We start from the raw sequence: 27,290 nt of genomic DNA, 5'->3' as shown, positions 1-27,290 counted from the left end.
TAAAAATTTATTTATTTTGAGAGAGAGAGAGAGAGAGAGTGCACATGTGTGCACACAAGCAAGGGGAGGGTCAGAGAGAGAGAGAGAGAGAGAGAGAGAGAGAGAGAGAGAATCCCGGCTGTCAGCACAGAGCCTGACAGGGAGCTCCATCCCACAAACTGTGAGATCATGACCAGAACCGAAGTCAAGAGTCAGTCGCTTAACCGACTGAGCCACCCAGGCGCCCCATTTTCTGCTTCTCTGTTTGCCTAATTTAAATACCTCATATAAGTGGAATCATGCAGTATTTGTCCCTGTGACTGGCTTATTTCACTCAGTAAGATGTCCTCCAGGTTTACCCATTTTGTCACAATTGTTATAATTTCCTTCTTTTTTTAAGGCTGAATAATATCCCACTGTATTCATGTAACACATTTACTTTATTCAGCTGTTGATAAACATTGGGTTGTTTCCATATCTTGGCTATTGGGAAGAGTGCTACAGTGAAAATGCGAGTGCAGATACCTCTTGGAGATCCTGATTTCAAATATTTTGGATATATATCCAGAAGTAGGATCACTGGACCATATGGTAGTTCTATTTTTAATTTTTTGAGGAATGTCTATAGTGGTTGCACCATTCTATATTTCTCTCAACAGTAAACAAGGGTTTCAGTTTCTCCACGTCCTTGCCAACGCTTGTTATCTTTAGTTTAGTTTAGTTTTGTTGTCGGTAATAACCATCCTACCTACCAGGTAGGTAATAACCAACCTGTCTCATTGTGATTTTGATTTTATTTCTCTGATGATTAGTGATGTTGAGCACCTTTTCATATATCTAGTGGACATTTGTATATCTTTGGAAAAATGTCTATTCTAGTCCTTTGCCCATTTTAAAAATTGGACTATTTGTTTTTTGCTATTGAGTTGTATGAATTCCTTGTGTGTTTTGGACATTAACTTCTTATCAGATAAATGGCTTGCAAATATTTTCTCTTTTTTCATTCTGCTGATTGTTTACAATTCAGAAGCTTTTTCTTTTAAGTTTATTATTATTATTTTTTTTTGAGAGAGAGAGAGAGAGAGAGCGTGAGGAGGAGCAGAGAGAGGAAGACAGAGAATCTGAAGTGGGCTCCGTGCTGATAACAGAGAGCCTGAAGTGGGGCTGAACTCACCAACTGTGAGATCATGACCTGAGCTGAAGCTGGATGCCCAACTGACTGAGCCACCCGGGGGCCCCCGTACAGACACTGTTTATGATGTAGTCATGATGAAGTCTCATGTATCTATTTTTTGTTGCCTGAGCTTTTGGTGTCATATTTAGAAAATCATTGCCAAAACCAACTTCAAGAAACTTTCCTTCTGTGTTTTCTTCTAGGAATTTATAAGTTGCAGATCTCAAAGACTTAAGAAGTCTTTGATCTGTTTTGAGTTGATTTTTGTGCCTGGTGTAATATAGGGGACCAAAATTGCGTGTGGATATCCAATTTTCCAAACATTGTTTGTTTGGAAAGAGGTGATCCTTTCCCCATTGTGTATTCTGCACACACTTGTTGAAGACCAGTTAATCATATATGCTTGGATTTATTTCTGGGCTCTTTATTCTATTCTTTTTTTTTTTTTTAATTTTTTTTTCAACGTTTATTTTATTTTTGGGACAGAGAGAGACAGAGCATGAACGGGGGAGGGGCAGAGAGAGAGGGAGACACAGAATCGGAAACAGGCTCCAGGCTCTGAGCCATCAGCCCAGAGCCTGACGCGGGGCTCGAACTCACGGACCGCGAGATCGTGACCTGGCTGAAGTCGGACGCTTAACCGACTGCACCACCCAGGCGCCCCTCTTTATTCTATTCTATTGGTCTGTTTGCCTTAATGCTGGAACCATGCTGTGTTTTTGTTTTGATTTTTAAGTAGGCCCTACAGCCAGCATGGAGCCCAACGTGGGGCTTGAACTCATGACCCTGAGAAGAGACCTGAGCTGAGATCAACAGTCAGATGCTTAACTGACTGAGCCACCCAGGCACCCCATCATGCTGTTTTAATTACTATAGCTTTGTAAAATTTTAGAAGTCAAAAAGTGTGATGATTCCAGCTTTGTTCTTTTTTTCTCAAGATCACCTTGGCTACTCTGGGTCTTTTGTGGCTCCATATAAATTTTAGGATTGTGTTTTCTATTTCTGTAAAACAAAACAAAAGAAAACAAAACCGCCATTGAGATTTTGATGGGGATAGCTTTGAATCTGTAGATCACTTTGAGCGGCATGGTCATTTTAGTAATATTAAATCTTCCAATCCATTAACATGGGTAATCATTTCATTTATTTTTGTTTTCATTAATTTCTTTCATTAATGTTTTATAGTTTTTGGTGTATAAGTCTTTCACCTCCTTGGGTAAGTTAGCTCCCAAAGATTTTTTTCTTTTCGATGCTATTGTAAGTAGAATTGTTTTCTTAATTTTTTTTTCAGATGTTTGTTGTTATTGTGTAGAACGCAGGTGGTTTCATATGCTGATTTTGTATCCTGCAACTTTACTAAATTCATTTATTAGTTCCAACAGTTTTTTTCATGGAGTTTTTAGGAATTTCTACTTATAAGATCATGTTATCTGCAAACAGACATTTGATTTCTTCTTTTCAGATTTAAATTTTTTATGCTTATTTATTTATTTATTTATTTTAAAAATTTTTAACATTTATTCTATTTTGAAAGATGAAGAGAGGGGCGCCTGGGTGGCGCAGTCGGTTAAGCGTCCGACTTCAGCCAGGTCACGATCTCGCGGTCCGTGAGTTCGAGCCCCGCGTCAGGCTCTGGGCTGATGGCTCAGAGCCTGGAGCCTGTTTCCGATTCTGTGTCTCCCTCTCTCTCTGCCCCTCCCCCGTTCATGCTCTGTCTCTCTCTGTCCCAAAAATAAATAAACGTTGAAAAAAAAAATTAAAAAAAAAGAAAGATGAAGAGAGACAGAACAAGAGCAGGGGTGGGGCAGAGAGAGAGAGGGAGACATAGGATCCAAAGCAGGACCCAGGCTCTGAGCTGTCAGTACAGAGCCCGACGCAGGGCTCGAACTCACAGACCAAGAGATCATGACCTGAGCTGAAGTCGGACGCTTAACTGACTGAGCCACCCAGGCGACCCTATGCTCATTTATTTTTGAGAGACAGACAGAGACAGAGCAGGCTCCAAGCTCCAAGCTGTCAGTACAGAGTCTGACACAGGGCTCGAGCCCATGAACTGTGAGATCATGACCTGAGTCAAAGTCAGACGCTTAACTGACCGAGCCACCCTGGCACCCCTCTTCCTTTCAGATTTAGATGCTTTTTATTCCCTTTTCTTGCCTAATCGCTCTGGCTAAGACTTCCAGTAGTATGCTTAATAGACATGACAAGAGTGGTCATCCTTGTCTTGTTCCTGATCTTAGAGGAAAAGTTTTTAGTTTTTCATTATTGAGTATGATGTTAGGGGTAGGCTTGTCATATACACCTTTATTATGTTGAGGTGTATTCCTTCTATACCTAGTTTGCTAAGTGTTTTGTATCATGAAAGAGTGTTGAATTTTGTTAAATGCTTCTGCATCTATTAAGGTGATTTTATTCTTTTTTACCCCTCATTCTGTTACTGTGATATATCACATTTATTGGTTTGCATATATCAAATTATCTTTGCTTCCCACTGAAGAATGGTGAATGATCCTTCTAAAAAGCTGTTGAATTTGGTTTGCTAGTATTTTGCTGTGAATTTTTGCATCGTTCATCAGGGATATTGGCCTAGGATTTTCTTTTCTCGTAGTGTCCTTGACTGTCTCTGGTATCAGGGTAATACTTGTAAAATGAGTCTGGGAGTGTTCTCGACTTTTCATTTTCTTGGAAATGTTTGAGAAGCATTGGCATTAATTCTTTAAATGTTTTATAGAATTTGCCAGGGAAGCTATCTGGTCCTGGGCTTTTCTTTGTTAGGGGGGTTTTGATTACTGCTTCAGACTCTTTACTTGTTATTGATCTGATCAGATTTTCTATTTCTTCATGATTCAGTCTTGGTAGATTGTATGTTACTAGGAATTTATCCATTTCTTCAAGGTTATCCAATCGTTGGCATATAATTGATCACCGTAGCCTCTTACGGTCCTTTATATTTGTGTCATCAGTTGTCGTATCTTCTATTTTATTTCTACTCTTTTATTTGAGTCTTCTCTTTTTTCTTATTCTAGCTGAAAGTTTGTCAATTTTATCTTTTCAGAAAACTGACTCTTAGTTTTATGGATCGTTTCTTTTCTTTTTTTAATTCTCAATTTCCTATATTTCTGCTCTTATTTTTGCTAATTGGGGGCCTTCATTGTTCTTCTTTTTCTGGTCCCTGAGGCATAAAATTAGGTTGTTTATTTGAGATGTTTCTTCTTTCTTAATGTCATCATTTATTGCCGTACGCTTGCCTCTTACTACCTTTGCTGTATCCCATATGTTCTGGTATGTTGTGTTTTCGTTTGTACTTATCTCAAGATATCTTTTTATTTCCCTTTTGATTTCTTCTTTGACCCACTGGTTGTTAGGATTGTATTGTTTGATTTCCACGTATTTTCAAATTTTCGAATTTTCCTCCTGTTATTTTCTAATTTCATACCATTGTGGTTAGAAAAGATACACGGAAAAGATGATTTTAATCCTCTTAGATTTTTAAGACTTTTGTGTCCTAACATGTGACGCATCCTAGAGAATAGTACATGTGCACTTGAGAAGAATGTGTATCCTGCTGCTGATGGATGGAATGTTCTATATATGTCTTATGTTACTCTCAACAAATACATGTATGTGCATACAAAAAGAAGACCTCTTAGTACTGTCCTTTCGTGTGTGTGTGTGTGTGTGTGTGTGTGTGTGTGTGTAAGGTGGGAGAGAGGGTCAGAGGAAGAAAGAGAAAGAATCTTAAGCAGGCTCCACACTCAGCAGGGAGCCCTACATGGGGCTTGATTCCACAACACTGGGATCATGATCTGAGCAGAAGTTAAGAGTCAGACACTCAACTGACTGAGCCACCCAGGTACCCCATGAAGACCTCTTACTAACTACTGTCCTTTAAAGGCATAGGCTCAAAAGTATTCTTGGAGAATATTAATAAAGAAACACAAATATAAATGGAAGGTCTTTTATCATTCAGTTCTCACTAGTCCTGGGATAGGAGGTATTATCTCTATCTTAGAACTCAGGGAGCTGAAGCTTAGCTAGCATAGCAAGCCTGATATTCCAATCACTGCTTTGTAACAAAATTATGTGGGAATTCTAAACAACCATGGACCCCAAGCCTGCCTGGTGACCCATGGCATGATCTTTCATGTGTTCTGTTTCGCTGGCCAACCTCTACCAGTCCCTTGCAGTCACTGAGGCTCAGGTTTTACTCCCCTACCTTCCAGTTATTAATGTCATGAATAGAGAAGATAAAGAAGATAAGTGGAAAAATTACTACTCTTATCTCTATTTGCTTTTTGCAGTTGTGTGAGTTTGGCATTTCATAAACCCAAACATAAGAGAGTTGCATGCCATTACCTTGTTTCATTACTCTATCAGCATCTAGAATGAATGGTGCCTGGCATGTAATAGATGCTTAATACATATTTGGAAGGAGTGGGCAAATGACTAAGGACGCCAGTATGGGAGAATCAGGTGTCTCAGCAGGTTCTCACTTTGATTGAACTCAGTCCTCTTGTGAGTGTGCCCCAGACCAGCCCACCCCGAGAAAGCTATTCCTCCCTAATAGTGGCCCCAGCTGCTGACTGTTGCTAATGGTCGCAGCTAATGAATGAAGAGGTGATCTGTTAAAGGTGAGATGATCTGAAAACTTCAGGACTTGGGAACAGTAGTAACCATTGTCTTGTTCTGCCATTTAGGAAGTAGTTTTTAGAACGGCAAGGGGCTTTCAAGTTTGTCCAGGTAACAAAGCTATTCTGACTTTCTTTACAAAACACCATGCATCCCGAAATCCCTAAGTATATTCTTTTATCTTATCATCTGCCTGCTGGGGTAACAGGATTTTATTTTATTTTTTTTAAGTGTATTTATTTATTGAGAGAGAGAAGGGGAAAGAGAACAAGCAGGGGAGGGTCAGAGAGAAAGGTGGACAGAGGATCCAAAGCAGACTCTGTGCTGACAGCCAAGAGCCCAATGTGGGGCTCTAACTCACGAACCATGAGATCATGACCTGAACCGAAGTTGGACATTTAACCGACTGAGCCACCCAGCTGCCCCTGGGGTAGCAGATTTTTTTAAATGGCAGGCCCGGGTCAAATCTCCACTCAGAATAGCCAGGGGGCCTTGTAGAATTCACAGAACCACTTTGAACCTCATGTTCATCCTTTTTCCAATGGGCAGTTGGAGGGACAAAAGGAAACAACCAATGGGAAGTGTCTGTACACAGCTGGCTGTTACGAATATGAGTTCTGGAGCATATTTGAGAAGCCCTACCTGACCTTCTTCAGCTCCTCCAAAGCACTGACCCTTCAAGTCCCCTGGTGCTCACTCCCTTCCCCATGAAACTGTGGTTAAAGAAACTTGAGGCTGGAAGCCTAGAAACCACTGCTGACATACCTACTTTTTTTTTTATTAAAAAAAATTTTTTTTTTAACGTTTATTTATTTTTGAGACAGAGAGCGACACAGCATGAATGGGGGAGGGCCAGAGAGAGAGGGAGACACAGACTCTGAAACTGGCTCCAGGCTCTGGGCTGTCAGCACAGAGCCCGACGTGGGGCTCGAACTCACAGACCACGAAATCATGACCTGAGCTGAAGTCGGGCACTTAACCGACTGAGCCACCCAGGAGCCCCTGACAAACCTACTTTGTAAGGGCAGGAACCTGGTTAGGTTACATAACCTGGCTGAGCCTCAGTTGCATCATCTGTAAAATGGGGAAGACAATAGGGCTTGTTAACAGTAAGACTGTTAATAAGAATTAAGTGGGTAATGCATAGTAAAGTGTCTAACATAGTGTCTGCCTCAGAGTAAGCATTCCATAAATGTTGCCTATTTTTATCAGTATAATTGTGAACTGGATCAAATTTCTTGGGTGTTAGGGAAAGGAATGCAGGCTGATGTTCAGTCACTAATGCTGATAACGCCATCTCTTAGAAGAGCCTGTCAGAGTGAAGCTTATCAGGCTCCTGATGTTTGATGGTTTTTGGCTCTGGCTCATGCGCCCATTTGCTCCATGCCCTTCGGGTCTAAGACACCCCCTCCCCCATCTTTAGGCCTTAGCCTTCCCCTCTCCTCTCTGGTCGTTTGAAGGAACGGGTCTAGGTCTCCAACGGCACTGAATGTGCCCTTTGCTACAAGTTGGAGGAGCTCATCAAAAAGGTCACTTTTCTTCTATCCTATTTTAATTCCTTGCCCTGAAAGCAAAAGAGAGTCCAGATTAATTTTACTCACCATGGCTGTGCGTTGTGACTCTCAAGGGCCAAGTCTGGTACCTTGAGACAAGACTCCATGCGGTCAAAACCTCTTACAAATTGACTGACAAAACTCGGAATATGGATGGTATGGAAGACAAAAGTATCAGTGTAAATAGATGAAGCAAGTCACTGAAGTTCAATGGAGCTGAATGTACTTAATATGTGCTGATGTACTTAGGGGTAAAAAGCCATCAAGCATGTAACTCGCATGTAACTCACTCTGAAACAGAATGAAACCTTTTTTTTTTTTTTTAACATTTATTCATTTTTGAGAGTGAGAGAGACAGAGCATGAGCAGGGGAAGGGCAGAGAGAGAGAGAGAGAGAGAGACATAGAATCTGAAGCAGGCTCCAGGCTCCAAGCTGTCAGCACAGGGCCCAACGCAGGGCTCAAACTCAAAGACGGCGAGTTCATGACCTGAGCTAAAGTTGGACACTTAACCAACAGAACCACCCAGGCACCCCAAAACAGAGTAAAATCTTAACAGTAGGTGAATCTGGGTAAAGGGTATGTAAGGTGATTAATTTATACTTTTTTTTTCTGTAAGTTGGAAATTATTTCCAAATAAAGATTTAAAAATAAAAACCTAGGGAGGCCCATGGGTGGCTCAGTGGGTTAAGCATCCGACTTCGGCTCAGGTCATGATCTCATGGTTCATGAGTTTGAGCCCTGCGTCTGGCTCTGTGCTGACAGCTCAGAGCCTGGAGCCTGTTTCAGATTCTGTGTCTCCTTTCTGCCCTTTCCCTGCTGGTGCTATCTCAAACATAAATAAACATTAAAAAAAATTAAAAAACAAACAAGCAAAAAACCTAGGGGCTCCTGGGTGGTTCAGTCAGTTAAGCGTCTGACTCTTGGTTTCCCCTCAGGTCATGATCTCGTGGTTTGTGGGTTTGAGCCCTGCATTGGGCTCTATGCTGACAGCGGGGAGCCTGCTTGAGATTCTCTGTCTCTGTCTCTCTGTCTCTCTGCCCCTCCCCTGCTCAAGTTCTCTCTCTTTCAAAATGAATAAACTTGAGGGGCGCCTGGGTGGCGCAGTCGGTTAAGCGTCCGACTTCAGCCAGGTCACGATCTCGCGGTCCGTGAGTTCGAGCCCCGCGTCGGACTCTGGGCTGATGCCTCAGAGCCCGGAGCCTGTTTCCCATTCTGTGTCTCCCTCTCTCTGTGCCCCTCCCCCGTTCATGCTCTGTCTCTCTCTGTCCCAAAAATAAAATAAACGTTGAAAAAAAAAAAAAATGAATAAACTTGAAAAAAAATTTTTTTAATGTTTTTATTTTTGAAAGAGAGAGAGAGAGAGAGAGAGAGAGACAGTGTGAGTGGGGGAGGGGCAGAGAGAGAGGGAGACACAGAATCCCAAGCAGGCTCCAGGCTCCAAGCTGTCAGCACAGAGCCCAACACGGGGCTCAAACTCAACAAACAGCGAGATCATGACCTGAGCCGAAGTTGGACGCTGAACCGGCTGAGCCACCCAGGTGCCCCAGCTTAAAAAATTAAAACTAAAAACCTAATAAAGAACAAGAAACCCGTGACTGTTTTGTTAATCCCGACCTGCTAACATGAGTGCTATAAAGCAGATAGATGAAGTTCTAGAGTAAAGGTTTCCAAGCAAATCCTCCATTATAAATTCCTGAGTTTCCAGGAGTATGCAAATCCTTTTCAAGCCAGTCACCCAATGGGTTTTTATGCAGTGTCTTCTGTTTCTGCTGCTAATAGTTGCCAGGTATGGTTGAAGTAACCTCTAGAGGCTCACACACTAAATGGCTTGCTCAAGGTCACGCAGTCAGCATGTGGTAGACCCTGGCTTCGGGTCTGGAGACGTCCGTCTTCAAACCCCGTGCTGTTTTCCCCCTCCCCGACCATGTGCCAACATGGGCCCCGCCCTGTGGGAATTTACTAAGATTCAGGGGACAGTACATACTTACATAAAAAAGAGACCAGATCTTGCATATAAATCATATATGGGATTGTAGAAACAGCTGTAAAAATAATGGCATCACCACAGAAGGATTAAAATGGAGTGCATTTCGGTCACAGAACAGGCTTTGTGAGATTTTAGCAGGAACTCTGCAGACCGTATCTACAATTAAAAGGAAACCCGTAGATGTTTTATAAGCGATGTGTTTCAAAACCATATACACAGGAGGAAAGAAATATGTTACATCTGCTACCACACTTGCCATCTTACATCTCATCTTCCAAACGGTGGGACGTTGTCATTGTTTTGCCTGATCCTTCATTTCCAGCAAACTTGCTGGGCATTTGCAGATGATCCCTACCAGTGTTGGACAACAAAAGATTCCAAGTTCCCCTTTACTGGGTATCCAGACCTCCCCTGGACAAACGATAAACGGGCCCTCCTAATCCTGTTTGGCCATCCAGCTGAAGTGAGAGTAGAGCTGATTTCTAGAGACTGCGACAGAAATGGCACTGCCCATTCAGTTCCCCTCACCAGAAGCTTTTAAACAGCATCATCTGCATTTCATAAGACTAAATCTCTGACACAAAAGCAAATAAAATGTCTTCTAAGGAATTTTTTTTTTTTTTTTTTTGGTTTAATCTTTTTTTTTTTTTTTTTTTTTTAAGTAGGTTTCACACCCAACACAGAGCCCAATGCAGGGCCTGAACTTAGGACCCTGAGATCAAGAACTGAACTGAGATCAAGAGTTGGATGCTTAACCGAATGAGCCACCCAGGTGCCCCTCTAAGGAAGTTCTTCTGGGCAAATTCTCTAAGCCTCAGTTTCCCCTCTGCATAAGTTGTGGCTAATATGCAGATGGCCGATTTCCAGCAAAGACTCAGTGAGGTAACATATGTGAGAGAAGCCACACCGGAATAATAATAACCTTTTTTGAAGCCACACCAGAATAATAATAACCTTTTTCTCGAGCACTTACTCCATGCCAGGTACTGTGCAGAGCATCTGACACACCACGTTAGGGAGATACTACAGAAAAGCATGGCTGAATGTGGGTTCTAGAGTTAGCCTGGCTCTCAATACTGGATCTGTCACTTACTAGCTATGATCTGGAACAAAGAATTTAACCCACGTCTACCTTGGTTTCCTGTTTGTAAAATGGGGATAGTAACGGTACTTCCTGAGCAGCATGCTGGGGTAACCCACGTAAAGTACTTAGTACAGCGACAGGTGCTTTATAGGAGTATGGGAGTTACTTGCTACTGTTAGCTCATTTGATTACCCCAGCGACCCCTGGAGATCAGGATTGTTACTACTTTCAGTCTCAGATGAGACAGCCAACGGTCGTGGAGACAACGTCTCTGCCCAGAGTGTCACGGCAAGTCCCCCACAGAACCCCCACCCGACCTCAACACTGGCCAGCTCCAAATTCCCTGCATGTTCTCGACCACCTCAGCTGCCCCTGGCTTTGCAGAACGCCGGGGGTCATTATTACATTCCGCGTACCCCTACGGGATCCGGCACCGCCGTGCTTCTTCGGATGAGCAGCCTGAACTAGTAATGAGCATCTTCCTGAAAACAAGACGCGGGTGATGACTCTAGCTCAGAGCACCAATGTCCTTCCTCTTCTCATTGCTCCCCAACAGGTGAAAACGTTAAGGCACTCTCCGCATTGTATACCCAAACTTGTATTTATATTGGAAGCCCGTACGTGCGTTTACATATAGCCAGGTGTGCACGGGGCCATATGTAGAGTGTATGGGTATTTGTAAATTATATACATCAGCTACCGTAGTAATACAGCATGCGCATTATAAAATGCATAGACATTATTAAAGAATGGCATGATAGTAAGCAGAAATTGGGAGTTCAATTCTTTTGTCCAGCCCCACAGGGGGTCAGGCCAACCTCCAGAATCGCTGCTCCAAAGCGGTAAGGTACCGTGTGGCAGGCAGGAGAGCCAGCACTCGGATCACCTGAGGGGGCTCATTACAGATGTCTGTGACCACCACCCCCAATCAGGATCTCTGTAGAGGGACCGGGAGTGAGCATCTAAAAGATGCTCCCAGGTGATTCTGAAGTTTAGGATGTTTGAGTGGATTTCCAAGGCCTTAGATCTAAAACATGCATATGAATCCCAGCCCACGTATCTTCTTGAAGCCTCAGTTTGTTCATCTGTGAATGAGAACAATCCTCATTCTCAAGGGAGATGAAGTAAAGATGCCTAACAGTGCCTGCACTGATTTTCAAACCTTAAAAAATGTGGTCTCTGGTAAGGAATACATTTTGCGTCACAACCGGTACACACACGTATGCAAATTTGTGTCTTGCTTGTGTGTTAAGTGCAACAGAGACCAGGGAACCATACTCTCACCCTTGCTACAGGCAGCATCTGTGGAGAGTTTCTAATGGAGTTGATTCTGATTTCATTTAAGAAACAATACCGGTCAGGGTGCCTGGATGACTCAGTCAGTTGAGCGTCAGACTCTTGATTTCAGCTCAGGTCATGATCTCAGGATTGTGGGCTAGACCCCCGTGCTGAGCGTGAAGCCTGCTTGGGATCCTCCCTCTCTCTCTCTCTCTCCCTCCACCTCTCTTCCCCACTCACGCCTGCTCTCTCTCTCTAAAATAAAAAATTTAAAAATTTAAAAAAAGAAATAGAGGTAGAGCTCCTGAATGGCTGTTCGGTTGAGAGTTGCCCTTCATAAAGTTCTGCGTGCACGATTTCAGCATAGCCTGGATGTTCACAACAATCCTGGGAGGTGAGAAGTAGGTTGGTACCGAGGAAGCTGGAGAAGAAGGGACTAACAGATTTGGGTCTAGGGGCTTCCCTTCAACCCACGTGACTCTACACTGTCCTGTGTCACCTCAGCCTAGCCTGCCAGATGGTCCCCACAAGACTTTTTGGACACTGAGGCTGAGGTCACTCTCACTTTTGAGGGTCCTGGTTTATTTTGAAAGATGAAGAAGTGCCAAAAGAGGAAGAGAACTATCATCTTTAACAAACCAATGCCCTGGACATACAAACACATCAACAGCAATGACTGCGTATATACCCTTATTTGGAGATTATATTAGAAGCCTAAGTTTGAGACCATTCATGATGTGGGACCCTATTCAAATAACCTTCCCATGCCTCTCCCCCTTGACAGGGGAGAGGCCCCCATCGCCAAACTCATTTCGATGGAGGTTGGTGGTGACCCGGCTGGGACAGGTTCCCTGCAGGGTGGGGATGGGAGCCAGCCATTAGTGAGCCAAGGAATGAGAGGAGCCAAAGTCATGGACAAAGTGAGTAAAAGTACTTTCCCAAGGCACAGCTCTAACAGGCAGGAGTGAACCAGGATAGTAACTGAAGCACGGGCTTCTTGAAGGAGTATTGATACGAGATGAGAGAGATTGAGCTCATGGAAAAATGACAGGAGGATCTATCTAATGGCCAGGTTGAATTTGAAGACACAAAAGGAGAAATTACAGTGGGGAAAGACAGGGAAACATGCAGATGCAGACTGGGAGGAATCAGCCTTTTGTGAAAAGTTACCTCCAGGGGCACCTGGGTGGCTCAGTTAGTTGAGTGTCTGACTTCGGCTCAGGTCATGATCTCACCGTCTGTGAGTTCGAGCCCAATGTTGGGCTCTGTGCTGACAGCTCAGAGCCTGGAGCCTGCTTCGGATTCTGTGTCTCCCTGTCTCTGTCCCTCCCCTGCTGGCTCTCTGTCTCTCTGTCAAAATAAATAAACATTAAAAAAAATTAAAAAAATAAATAAAAAGGTACCTATTTCCCCTCCAGAATCAAACGCGATAGGTAACCCGCATCGCCATGCAACCAAACGACAGATGAAGGAAAGTGTCTCCTCATAGGATTTTCCAAACGACATATGCAAATAAAATGCTGGAATTAGAATATCACCACCTTGCAAACCCCTGTTGGATTAATGGATGTAGACATTGAGCATCAATTGCTGCTCACATCAAAAAAGAACTGAAAACAAGACATTCTGTGTCCCCTGATGAAAGAATGCGGTGGCCCCTATAAGATTGCCGAAGGGATCACTTCTGTATCTGACGAAGACTTTGGGTCCAGCTACCACTTTGCAAGGAATACAGGGGATGGAGGGAAATGTTGAGCTTCGCCAAGAACATGCAACCAGCAAAATTCAAACCGTGAGAAAGCACTGGTCAGTCTCTAGAGTTCTTCAAAATATAAAGTGTGTGGAAAAGAAAAGGATGAAGGGGAAACCCACAGAGGGCAAGAGATGTAAAAGATACATTCAGTTTTTTAAAAACAAAAATTCTTATAATGTTTACAAAAAAATTTTAATGTTTATTGATTTTTGGAGAGACAGAGCATGCGCAGGGGAGGGGCAGAGAGAGAGGAAGACACAGAAACTGAAGCAGGCCCCGGGCTCAGCTCAGAGCTCACACAGATGCTTAAATATGCCTAATTAGATGATAAGTTCAAGGAAGTAGCAATTTTTAGGGAGGGTCGGGGCTGTGACTAGGAAAAGGCACGTAGAGAGCTTTGGGGGGCGGGGGTGGAAACCAGAGTTCTGTTTCTTGACTGGTGGAGTTTTAAAAACACGTGTGTCTTATTTGAGCCTTGAAAAAATTGAAATCCAATTTCTAAGGCCTCAGGTGCTAACAATACAGATAACAAAGCGATTGTGTTAATAAAGAGAGGCCAGTGTCTGGGATTTGCCTGACAATAACACAGAAGAGGGGTCAGAGGCTGAAGGTACGCAAGGGCCATGACTGGCCGCGGGGTGGTGATTCTTGGGGTCACTTGATGGCTCCATGGGTGTCCATTATTACACCATTCTGTCTGCCTCTGTGAATGTTTTAAACTCTCTAAAATTAAAATTAGAATGAAAAAAAAAAAGAGATGTGTGTCTTATAATAGTTCACTAAGCTACGCGATGTATTTGTGTCGTCTTCTGTACCTGAGCTTTATTTTACAAGGTTAAAAATATCCGAGGCAGCGTCCTCCAGTTTTACATGCCTGTGGCTTTCAGCTCTGGCAACCAATGCAACACTTAAGGCGTCAATGACTGTGGTTCTTCAAAACCCTCCCAGTTCAGCAGCTGTCTTCCTTCTCCCGGCACCACCAAGAGCGAGAACTTGTAGCTCGACACCAGAGAAATAACAGAGGATTTGGCATTAGAGAGACCTGGACCAAAGCCTCCTGTCTACACGTGTCACTTGCTGCCTTCTACCTAGTAGTTGCACAGTGTTGTGTAAGGTCCCTGATCCCAGGGAGCTTCAATTTCCTCATGTATCAAATAGGAATAATGCATCGTCGTGAGGATTAGGTAAGTGTGTGCAATGGTATACCATAGATGTTCAAGTGATACTATTACTATAATTATTTTTATGAGTCAAAGAACAGGCTGACCAGGTTCTGGGACCTGGAAAGCGTGTGAGTCCACCACCATGTTGGGGAGTCATTCTGATTGTTCCCAGAGCTGCCCTTAGCCCACTGGTCTTTTCTCTTCCTGACTTCTGCTTTCTCATGAGGACAGGCCCAAGCAGGGAGGAATGGAGTCATACCTTTGAGGGCTGGGAGCACGTGACGCTCTTTGGGGTGTCTTTCCCTGAGGATGTTATATAAGGAATCGATGAGTCACCCTTTCAGTAACAAAGCCAATGTCAAAAAAAAAAAAAACAAAAAACCCACCTTCATTGACTTTCCCACCAGGGGTTCTACTCTTGGGAGGTACGGGCTCGTCCGCAGGAAGCCACCTCGTCCCCCATCTTCCGCCAACCCTGCTGAGGCCACCAGGACCTGTCTGACACTCCACCTCTTCGAAGATAAATCTAGGTAACATCTTTCTCCTCCAGGGGACATTTGGAAGTTTCTGGAGACTTTTGGTTGTCAAAGCTGGGAAGATGCTACTGGCATCTACTGGGTAGAGACTAGGCAGGGATGCTGCTGAACATTCTGCATCACGCAAGACAGATCCTCACAGCAAAGAACTATCAGGCCCCAAATGTCCATAATGCCATGGTTGAGACACCCTCATCTAGAGGGAAGTGGGCAAAGAGGATTGTGGCCTGCAACCTCCAGGTCCTGCCCCAGGCACGCCAGCCTGTGCCCAGTTTACAGACGGAACACTCGAGGCCGTGAGAGGTCTATGGCTTGCCCAAAGTCACCGAGCTGTCGGAGATATGGTTTCCTGAGGCTCATTCTGTGTTAGAGATCACATCCTCAAGATTTCCTGATAATTGAGATTTATGGCACCTCTTTCAAATATGACCTTCCAAGGACACCCTGAACCACAAAAAGGAAGTGGTGATTTCCCCCGACCTTAGGAGTTGCTCGTAGAACAAACTCACTCGTTTCCCTGACTCTGAGATGGTCCAGCCCAGCTCCCAAGCGAGGCACACGAGCCCTTTCAGGCTCGGGTCCCTTTCGTAGCTGTAGCTTCGGTCACACCTCTCTCGGCTCACGCTTCTCTCCCAGGGCTTCCTCCACGCCCCACGGCCTTATAGCCACGTCTTTGTTCACTGTTTGCCAAATTGGTACCCATTCCTCCTGAGGATGCCAGGTTATTTTAGGGAGATAAAAGAATGACTGCTTTTCACTTGAATACTTAGGTATTTGTTTTCATGTGTATCAGGAGAAACTAGCAAGCAGCCCCATGATATAGATCCGAAGCAGGCTCTGTGCTGACATCAGAGAACTGGACACAGGGCTCAAACCCACAAACCATGAGATCATGACCTGAGCTGAAGTCAGACACTTAACTGCCCAAGCCACCCAGGCGGCCCTGAAGTGTGTCTTTACACTTTCCCCTGCCTGTTCTCCTTCCTGTGTCCCCCGCTTGCCTCCCTGCCTCCTCACCCAGTGCACCCCTCACCCAGCTCCGGCCTATTCAGGCTGGAAAACCCCACAGAGGCTTCCGTTCCTCCAGAAGCTTTTCTGACCCCCATCCAGCTTCTAGCCCAGGCTGGGTCAAGCGTTTCCTCTGTGAACTCTGGGAGGCAGGACATACAGCTAAGTTGTGTCTCAAGTAACACTGCCTACCTAGCACAGCCCCCGACTGAGTGGAGCGGGCTCTGGGCAATTGTTGAAGAGCAGGGACAAAGCACTGCTTTTTACTGTGGGGCTCCTGTCCCCAGCTCAGCCGGAAACGAGCTCCTGACCAGAACCTCAGCCACAAGCCGGGGCTTAGGAGCATTTCAACTTCATCTCCGCGATCATCCGGATGAGGACCGAGTCCCGTGTGGCCTTGCACCCCAACCACGTGTATACAGCCTGTTGCCGTGTGCCCGAGATCTCTGAACTCCAGCCTGGGGGACCTGCTTCGGTTTGCATTTAGCCAGATCAGTTTTTCCCCCTCTGAGCTTCAGTGTCCCCAGCCCTAAAATGGTATGGGGGAGGAATACCCACCTCCCAAGGTTTCTGTGAGTTTTGATCTGAGTGCGTGGCTGTGGAAGCATTTTGCAAAGCATAAACACTTTTGAATGAATGGAAGGGGTTGTTATTTTTAAGCTCATAAATGAGGACAGCCTGGTGCTCTGGGGTTTTTTCAGTGTGATGCTGTGTAACTAGAATAACCGGATTGCATGTTCGTGCATCTATACATGCATGCGTGCACACACCCTGCTTACAGAATGTGGTTTTGAGGCCTCTCCAAGATCCAGCAAACGCAAGCAGCTCGGAGAAGGCAACTAGAACACGACAGCTCAGAAGGGCGAAGTCTGAGAGGAGACGTAGACGAGCAAAATCCAGAAACAGTTTCTTCCCTTCAGACATTTACCAGCACTTGCTGGAGTAGCTCCTCTAAGCTGTGTCTCCACCCTCGACAACAGTCTATTCCATCAGGGAGACCCGCATGTGAAGGAGAGCTACCATGCTGAGTGATGACCACTCACGACACTTGGGGACTGCAGGAATTCCCAGATGTGGCCCCAGATCCTGGGGAGTCAAGGTCCACTGCAAGAGAGATGAGAAAGAGGCTGTTTTAAGACGAAAGAAATGAGGGGCGCCTGGGTGGCTCAGACGGTTGAGCGTCCGACTTAGCTCGGGTCATGATCTCACGGTTTGTGGGTTTGAGCCCCTCTCTGTGCTGACAGCTTGGAGCCTGGAGTCTGCTTCGGATTCTGTGTCTCCTTCTCTCTCTGCCCCCTCCCCCATTTGCACTCTGTCTGTGTCTCTGTCTCTCAAAAATAAACATTAAGAAAAAATTTAAGATGAAAGAAATGGAATACTACTTTACTAATCATCCTCTACATGATTCCCCAGGAAAATATAATGTCTTTATTTTTCAGAGGTGTTTTTAAATTGTTTGCAAAGAGGAACAGATTGGCATAGAGAGGCACAGTTTCATCCTGAGCCCCCCGGAGGCCCGGGGTTGTGGCGTCTGGTACTTCCCAGCGTTGCCCCAGTGTCGAGCAGACAATGGCACAACAACTGAAGCTGCTGATAAATCCAAGTATGACATCAACGCACAGTGAGCGCCAGCAAACACTGCCTGACCAAGTCCTGTGCGGGGTCTGGGGGCCGGAGGAGAACAGGAGGGTGCACGCTGGCTACACCCCAGCAAGTCAGGCGACAAAGGGGGGGAACAGTGCGATGTGATGCCTGATGCCCAGACGGCCTCTGCCTGAGCTGAGGGTGACAGTGAGCCCTGCTCAGAGGATGACATCCATGCCTGTGATGAAATCTGCTCCTTTCCCGCCCGGCATGGCTTCCACGGCCACCGTCTGGGGTCCGGACAAGCCAGGACCTGATGCCACAACTTTGTGGGTCCCTCCAGTTCATACCCTCCCAACTTTGGGCTCCTCTAGACCAAGGACCAGTGCGTTCGCTCCAAATCCCTGGCACAGCGTAGGGACTTGGAGAATGTTTGCTGAATGAATGAAAGATTGGAAGAGCATTGCAGATTTCTAGAAGAACTGTGGCAGAGAACATCATGTGCCCTGAAACCTTGCATTCTCAAAGGTTACAGTGATTTAGAGCTCACTGATTCAACTTATCTGAGCATTTCCATTATGCACCTCTGCCTTTTCTTGTTAAAAACGCTAATAGTATTCGGGCACCGGGGCGGTCAGTCAGCTAAGCATCCGATTCTTGATTTCAGCTCAGATCATGATCTCCTGGTTCATGAGTTTGAGCCCCACATTGGGCTCTGCGCTGACAGCACAGAGCCTGCTTAGGATCCTCTCTCTCCCTGCCCCTCCCCTGCTTATACTTGCTCTCTCAAAATAAATAAATAAACATTAAAAAAACACAAACAGTATTAGGAAGATATATATAGCATATATGTCAATTATGAAATATAACTTAAAAATGAACACCCTTAAACCACCAGCCTCTAGAACTGGCATGTTTCCAGTCCTAATGCATTCACTGGGGCACAGCCTCTCCTAACTCATCCCCCGGCAGACCCTCGCAGACCATCTCTTAGAGCCACTTTCCTGAACTTTCTGTTGGTTATGCCGTTTACTATTTAATGGCTTCGCTCCAAATGTATACAGAAATTTACTTAGTTTGTTTTGTTTCACTTGTTTTGAGCTTCATAAGGAGGAATAACACTCAACCAAATCTTAGGCACCTTGCTTCCTTTGCTCATTAGTTCCATGCTATTGCATGTGGCCGTATTTCGTTCATGCTCACCTGTGAATAGCATTCTATTGTATAAACATACCACCATCCATCCATTCATTCACCTGCTGATGGACTGTACGCTTGTTTCTAGCTGTCTGCCATTATTTACAATGCTGCCATGAACACTCTGCATGTATTTTCTAGTGCACACGATTAGGGCTTCGTCTCGGGTATATATCACGAAGCAGATGCTGGGTTGTAAAATTTCGAAATGTTCAGGAGCTGGTGAAGTATATTCACGGCCGGAAATTCAGAGCTGTCTGAGACCAGGCCCAGGGTACCCTCCAGCCTTGCTCCGACCCCCCCGGCCATGCCCACTCTATGCGCCATTCCCAGGATGCTGATGTGCCCTGCACTTCCTCTGCTCTAGGACTTTGACCATGCCCCTAGCACCTTTCGTGCCCCTCCTCCATCTCCTCTCTTCTCTCAAAGTTCAGGTCAAACCCCACCTCCCTGCCTGGGAGCCGGTCTCCTCTGCTGTACTCTTTGCCTGGGTTCAGGGAGGAAACATCCACTGTTAAGCCCCAGCTCTACTTTGTCATGAAGGTTGGGATTTTAGAAAGTTTTCCGCCTCTGAACCTCAGATCCACATCCCTAAAACAGAGGGGAAATGCCATGACTACTGAATGTTTACGGAGGCCAGGCTAACTTTTTTTTACGTGCATTCCTCAATTAACACAATGTGGTAGCATGTTGTCCTTAGGATCATACGCTTTGGAATTAGATCATCCTGGGCTTGAGGATTAAGTGAGTCAACAAATATAAAAGACTTAGCACAATGCCTGGCACATAGAAAACGTGCAGTAATTTCTAGCCTGTGGTTAATCCTCACGCCCTCATAAAGGAGTCGCTTATGAAGGAGTCACTGTTTTTATTCCCAATTTACAGAATAGGAAACTGAGGCACACAGAGATTATATAGCTCGCCCGAGGTAAATGGTCAAGTTAGGATTTGAACCTTAACAACAAGTGTAAGCCCCTAATGACTTTCCATAACTATAGTTTGAAGATGAGAGGCTAAAAAGAAAGTATTAAAATCAGAAAGTGTTTTCTCCTTTTCTGCCTATTGAATATTTGGCCAAACTCCTTTGGCTGGTGCTCAAGTCTATATTTTCTGTCTTTAAAAATGAAAGACTTCCAGACAGAAAAACCTGGCTATTTTTGCATCTAGTGCCTTCCTGGTTTAGCCAGGGCAAAAGGATGGCTTTAAACAGTCACAATGGTTCATTCAGGGGGGAACCTCCTTGCTGGAGTCACTGTTGCTTTCTGTCTTTCTCTCACCAAAAAAAAAAAAAAAAAAAAAAAAAAGAGTTTATGAAGCAATAAGCCAACACTATAAACATGTTTTCCAATTCATGACCAGCTGTCTGGTGAATCATAAAGCTCCTTGAAATGAGTGTGAATCAGGACTATCCCAACAGTGAAAAGATTAGGAGACTTTAGGGGCGCCTGGCTGGCTCAGTTGCTAGAGCGTGCAACGCTCGATCTCGAGGTCGTGAGTTCAAGCCCCACATTGGGCATAGAGACTACTTAAAAGAAAAAAAAAAAAAGATTAAGAGACTTCAGGTTTTAAAGTGGTAAATAATCTGGTAACCAGAAGCCTTCCGACCATTTAGGTCTTTTAAAGATTAAACACTCTGCCCAAGGCTTCCCTGGCCTTTTCATCCAGGTACTCCAAGTACTTGTCAAGAGGATTTGGTGTTTGGGGGGTTTCTGACCACAGACAGGTGTAGGGGAGGGGAGGTACAAAGTGCCTCCTCTCAGAACTCTGACCTCCCTGTGCCTCCCTGTAGGGTAAGGCCAGGCTGAGGAAATACTGGAGAACACAGCTGGGAAGGGGCCCCCAAAGAGCAGACCAAGGATGGAGGAGGCACACCTAGGTTCCACGTCCAGCAGAACTTTCTAACAAGCCGGATTGTTCAGTCGTGCAGGGGGACTGGCAGGGGGCCCCCGGTGCCCGGAAGAGGGTCAGCAGTCTGCTGAGAGGACTCAGATGGCTGGGCCAGCAGCCTGCATTCATACTCCACGAGGCCTTGGTCCGTGGGGCAGTGAGACCCTGACCCTACAGCTTGACCGAGAAAAGCCTGGGTCCTTTGACCTCAAGCTCAGGTCTCTGTGCCGAACTATGCTCTGCCTTAGCTCCCAACTTCCAGCTTTCACTCTCTAAGAGGCAAGGATTTTTTTTTTTTTAACTGCGATAAAATACACATAAAAGTTACCATCTTGACCAGTTTTAAGTGTACAACTCAGTGGCATTAAGTACATTCACATTATCATGCAGCCATCACCACCACCCGTCTCCAGAACTCCCTGTCTTCTCGTACCGAACTCTACACCCATTAAACATGACCTTCCCATGTCCCCTTCCTCCCAGCCCCTCGTAACCACTCTTCCACTTTCTGTTCCTAGGAGTGTAACTACTCTAGGTGCCTCAGACATGTGAAATCACATAGGCTTTTTCTTTTTTGTGGCTGGCTTCCTTCACTTAGCATGACGCCCACAGGTTCATCGACGTGGTACCATATGTCAGAATTCGCTTCCTTCCTAAAGGCTGAATAATATCCCATTGTATAGATAGTCCACATTTTGCTTATCCGCTCATCCACTGTTGGGTACTTAGGTTGCTCCCATGTTTGGGCTACCATGAAGAGCGATGCTATGAACATGGGTGCACCGTATGTAATTTGAGACTGGATTTCAATTCTTTGAGGTATATACCCAGAACTGGGATTGCTGGATCATATGGCAAACCTATGTTTCATTCTTTTGAAGGACCACCATACTGTTTTTCATAATGGCCATACCACTTTACATTCTTACTAACAGTGCACAAGTGTTCTAATTTCTTCAGATCCTCATAAACACTTTTGTTTTTGTTTGTTTGTTATAGTAGCCATCTTGATGGGTGTGGGGTGGTATCTCACTGTGGTCTTTTTAGTTTTTACTTTTTTTTTTAAAGTTTATTTATTTATTTTGAGAGGGAGAGAGAGAGCACGAGACGGGGAGTGACAGAGAGAATCCCAAGCAGGCTCTGCGCTGTCAGCACAGAGCCCGATGCAGGGCTTGAACCCATGAGCTGTGAGATCGCGACCTGAGCCAAAATCAAGAGTAGGACACTCAACCGACTGAGCCACCCAGGCGCCCCTCATTGTGGTCTTGAAGACACTAAGTCACCTCTAGGGTCAGTCCAGGCCCTCTACCAATGGGAGATGGGATTAAACATGGAGGGATTTTATTAGGAGGGAAAACCAGGAGGGAGCAGCGTGGGGCTTGGCGGTGGGGGTGGGGGTGGGGGGGGAGGGCGGTTAGGGTGGGAAGGGGAACAGAGTGCATCTGCAGAGTCATCTCAAGAGGCAGAACAAGGGTGGCTGCAAGTCTGACCCCAAGTGAGGAAGACAAGGAAGGAAGCTGGGCGGAAGCATCCCAGACCACCATCCAATCTCAGGAAGGTTCAGCAAGGTTGTTGGGGAGACCTTGAGCCAGTGTCACCGCACGGAGGAGTGCGGCATCTCCCAGGAACAGGGCTGCCTTGGTACGCCTGCTACACTCAGTCAATGGCTGGGAGCAGCCCGTGAGAAGTGCGGCCAGCACAAACACAGTGAAGGATTTCAGAGCAGCTCTGGGTCAGTTACGGTCAATGACTGTCTCCATCGTTGCAAGTCTAAGTTAAATAAGGTCATACTAGAGGAGGGTGGGCCCCTAGTCCAACATGACCAGCGTTTTTATAAAGTGGGGGAATTTGGACACAGACTCACTCACAGACAGGGCCAGCGCCGTGTGAAGATGAAGGCAGAGAGGGGAGACGCTTCTTCCAGCCAAAGAATGTCAGAGATTACTAGCAAACCACCAGAAGCAAGGCGGGAGACATGGAACAGATTCTCCCTCAAAGCCCTCAGAAGGAACCAGTCTTGCCGACACCTCGGTCTCAGACTTCTAGACTCCGGAACCATGAGATGGTCAATTTCTGTTGTCCAGGACACTTGGTTTGCAGTTTTTTGTGTGGCAGGCCTAGCAGATCAATAGAGAAGAAGAGGAAGAAATCCGGTTACAATGGTAATCACATTGGACATTGAATTTTTAAGGAGCTCTACCCTACTGTATGATGACATTAAAGAAAATTATGTTACTAGAAAAAAAAATAATTGCTTATCAGGAGATTATTCTGATGTGGCAATACACAAATGTTTTCAAACAGCTGGTACCTTGTAAAAGGAGGCTCTTGTAAACAGGATATTCCTGTTGGCATGGGACTGCATATTTGCTTAAAAAAACAGTGCCCTGTTTCTGCAACAGCGAACCAATGCAAACAAGGAAATATAGCTGGAGAAATTAGAAAATGCATACATTGTAGAAAATCCCCTGGACATGAATGCAGACAAGACCAGCTGAAGAGTGACAAAAGATATCTGGCAAACACAGAAACTTGCCCTTTGAAACGTTTGACATTTTTCTGGAAAAGTCACACTCGGGTATATTGAAAAGAAAAAGCATAGAATGTCAAAGCGGGAAGGGAGCTTAGAGATCATCTCATCTATCTACAAAATTTTCCTGGTTGAAGGAACTGAAGCCCAGGGAGGGGAAGGGACTTGCCCCAGGTCGCACAGCAGGCAAGTGGCTGCTGGGACTCCTGAACCCGGCTTTTCTGACTCGGCCATCCTTTCCTCTTTCATTCTTCCGCCTCTCCCTCTGTGCCTGTTCCTGAGTTAAATCCATGAGCGAAAAAGATCACTTTCTACCTGGCAGGTGAGCTCTCCTCACTGTTCCCATTGTCCCTGGGTGTTGGCAGGGCCGGTTCAATGCTTTCACCCACTAAACCAGGAGCTTCGGAGAATTATTCTGAGGTATGTCCGTGGACCTGATGCACAGGGTGACACCCTTCTCTCCCAGTGCCTGATTTATTGCCCCAGTAGAAAAAAAACCCAATGCTCAGCAGATTCCTCCCTCCCTGGCGCGCTTCATCCCCGTAAGGACCTACCTTGTTGCAACAGGGACAGGAGGGGATTGGCAGGCAACTACATCACAGTGTCCAGCACTTACAACACAACATGCTCGCAAGACACACAGCCGCAAAGCCCCTGGAGGACCGAGGCAGGCTCCTAAAAAATGCAGACGTGGGGAAAAGTGGAGTGGTAGAAAGAGAAGGGGCTTCACCTTCGGGGTTCTGTCCTACCCTTAGGCAGGCTTCTGAACTCAGCTTCCACTGTGGCATCTGACCACAGGCTGTCAGGAGGATTTGATGAGACGATGCTCGCCACTCGGCGAGAGCTTGTCTGTGGCGCTGTTTTTACACGAACACGAGGACTTTCTGCTGCCGGGACCCTGGGTGCCAGTAAGACCAAGGCTCACGGGATCTGACAGGCTGGTTGTAACAGCCTGTAAACTAGTCCCTCTGCCTCCTTTCCCTCCTCCCCACTCCACCTGCCCTCCCAAGTGATCTTGCTGAAGTGCCAACCTCTTCATGTTCTTCCCTCTGCAAGAACCTCCTTTGGCTGCCCTTCACTTCCAGGATCGAGTCCAAACGTGGAGGCTTGGCACACGAGTCCATCATCATTTGCACCTGGCAGCCCCCCATGCCTGAGCCTCACAGATTTGCTCTTCACTCTCTAAACATCTGTTACTTTTCACCCCTCGAGTCCCTGCGCGGGTTCCCTTGCCTCCTGCCACACTCTTTCTCCTCTTCTTGATCTAGCTCAGTGGTTCTCAAAGTGTGGTCCCTGGACCACAGTGGCTACACCTCCAGGGGCTTGTTAGAAATGCCAATTCTTGGGCCTTACCCTTGACCTCCTGAATCAGATACACTGGGCATGGGGACCAGCATTCTGAGTTTTGACAAGTCCTCCAGGGAATTTGAACGCATGCTTCAGTTTGGGAACCACTGTTTCTCTGTCTAGTGAAAATGTACTCAACCAAGCTCAGGTGTTACCTTTTTTTTTTAAGCTCTTTTTTTTTTTTTTTTTAAGTTTATTTATTTTGAGAGAGAGAGAAAATATGAGTTGGGGAGGGGCAGAGAGAATGGGAGAGAGAGAGAGAGATTGAGAATCCCAAGCAAGCTCCACACTGCCAGCACAGAGCCCGATGTGGGGCTCGAACCCATGAACCATGAGATCATGACCGGAGCCAAAGTCGGGCACTTAACCGACTGAGCCACCCAGGTGCCCTGGTGTTGCCTTTTTATGAGGCCCTTCCCAACTCTGCTGCCCTTTGCAGAGGGAGTGTTTCCTTCTTCAAAGCTCCTCGAAGTGTCCATAGAACTCTGAATGCACCTCATAGCACTTAGCAAATTCTGTGGTTTTTACTGTCACCTCTTCACATTTTTATTCCCACCATTGGCCAGGAAAGCCTGGAGGCCAGCAACCTCACACTTCAGTCTGTGCCTGCCCCAGCACCCAGCAGAGAACCTGAAACATGTCTGATGAATGTGCAATGAATATTCATGTCCTGAAGACGTGTAGAACTGAGATTTGCCTGTCTTTACAAAGTGCATCAAACTCTGTAACCCTGGACCAAGTTCAGGTGCACGGGCCCACAAGGCCTCTAGGAGAGTTTCTCATGCCTGTCAAACTGTGATTAGTGACCTCTGCCTCTGCTTTCCTCACATTCAATTTTTAACCCCACCCCAGCCCTCCCCACAAATGGCTAGAAATTCCTTGAAATCTCATTTCCTTTATTCACGTACTTTTGCATTCCGTTCCTTAACGTACCTGTGCCAGTTTTCTTTTAATTGTATTTTTCAATTTTGGTGAAATACACGTAACATAAAATTTACCATCTTAACCATTTTCGAATGTACAGTCTGGTGGTGTCGAATATTCTCACTGTATGACAGTTTTAATGGGGAACAAAATAATGATTCGGGTTACTTGAAAACCAGCAAAACTGGCGATCCAAAAATTTTCCATCACACCCACACTGAGATTTGGAAGTCTCCAAGAGGTAGGCTTGCCCCACTTTGAGAATCGTAGTCCACAGCCAACGTTTGTTGAATGCTTACTAGGTCCCAGACACCATGCTAAGTGCTTTCCAACATATTTTGTTCAATACGTACACCAGCTCTTGGAGGCGGATATTACTACGCTCACCATGTCAAAGGAGAAGAAACTAATGCACTAATGCACAGAGAAATAGAAGAACTTGCTAAGGAGCTGTGGGACCCTGGGTTCAGATGTCAGACCGCCCAAAGCTTAGGTCCTAGCATTTGAGAGATATCATTGGTTCCTTTTGCCTTCCGGATCTCTTCTCCGTTGGTCGGCCTTTTCATCAGTGCCGGATATGAGCCACACAATCTTCTCATCCAGCATGCCATGTCACTGTCAGCCAGGTTCAGCCTCTGCTCAGTCTCGTGGGATCCCAGTCTCCTTCTTGGACCTGGACCAGGGCTGGACCCCTCCAGCTGCTTTGGCACCTCTGCGGGCTAAGACAATTTGCTTCAGCATTCTCATTTGTAAAATGGGAATAATCCGGGGTCACGATCTCCTACCACAAAACCCTCCAGGCCAGGTGTCTGAGAATTCAGACACTTAAGAATTAGTGTTTTAAGTTTTACGAACTTAACACTGAGAATGTTTCAGATTTCAGAAAGGTAACAAGCACCCATACTGTGTGTAACATAACACCCCACTGGAGTCTGAGAGGACACCCCCAAAACTGAACACATGGCTATTTTTGCAGCAAAAGTATAAATATTCACACTGAGTGAGGTGAAGCCTCCTGTTATTTCAAATTAACTTTTACCGTCAAATATGTTACAAAAGTGTTTTCATTCTGGGGGGGCTCTCTGGAATTTGGAATTGAGATTATGGATTTGTACTTGCCTCAGAGGGTTACCTTGAAGACTAAATACACTCAGAGTACATGCAGACGCTCTTGAATGCATGCTCTGGCCCCGCTGAGGAACCGAGGCACTGAACTTGAGGCAGCCCCTGTCCTCCTCCCCGCTGTCCAAACCCTACAGTCTCTGCAGGCCCCTTCCAAACTGTCTTCTTTGACTTTCCCATGCGTGACCCCATGTGTTCTTCCCAGCCCAAGACTGGCTTTCTTTTCATCTTGCTAACTGGAGCCTCTCCAGATATGTACAGTCATTGGGTCTCATCTTCTACCTTGGAAATGTCCAATTGTAAGCTCCTGTGTGAGCTGGCCTTTGTCTATTTATTAGAGCCGTTTGAAGGAAGCTACTCCTAGAGTCGAGTGTGTCCTCACAAAAGCACGGTCACACACAATCCAAGTCTTTCTGGAAGTATGAGAAGGACCACTGCCCTACAGGAAAGCCTACCCCAAACAGCCCTCTCTGGCTGAGGGAGGGTAACCCAGAGGTGATGAAGCAGTCTTCTAGGGATCAGCCAAGTCCAGGTCCCTCTAAGGTCTAGCCTC

The 27,290-nt window shown here is 45.7% G+C and overlaps 1 long non-coding RNA gene across 1 annotated transcript; it reads right to left on the bottom strand.

The window, feature by feature from the left end:
- Positions 1 to 16,779: 16,779 nt before the first annotated feature.
- LOC123593171 lies at positions 16,780 to 24,915 on the bottom strand. The gene is made up of 2 exons (XR_006710165.1): positions 23,895 to 24,915; positions 16,780 to 17,273 (listed from the first exon to the last, which is right to left on the bottom strand). It is a non-coding gene; the product is annotated as an uncharacterized LOC123593171 (long non-coding RNA).
- Positions 24,916 to 27,290: the final 2,375 nt, after the last annotated feature.

The sequence above is a fragment of the Leopardus geoffroyi genome, chromosome D4 (assembly GCF_018350155.1).
Source record: "Leopardus geoffroyi isolate Oge1 chromosome D4, O.geoffroyi_Oge1_pat1.0, whole genome shotgun sequence".
Taxonomy (NCBI): domain Eukaryota; kingdom Metazoa; phylum Chordata; class Mammalia; order Carnivora; family Felidae; genus Leopardus; species Leopardus geoffroyi.
The sequence above is the reverse complement of the archived record's forward strand: the minus strand, read 5'-3'. Positions and strand labels throughout refer to the sequence as shown.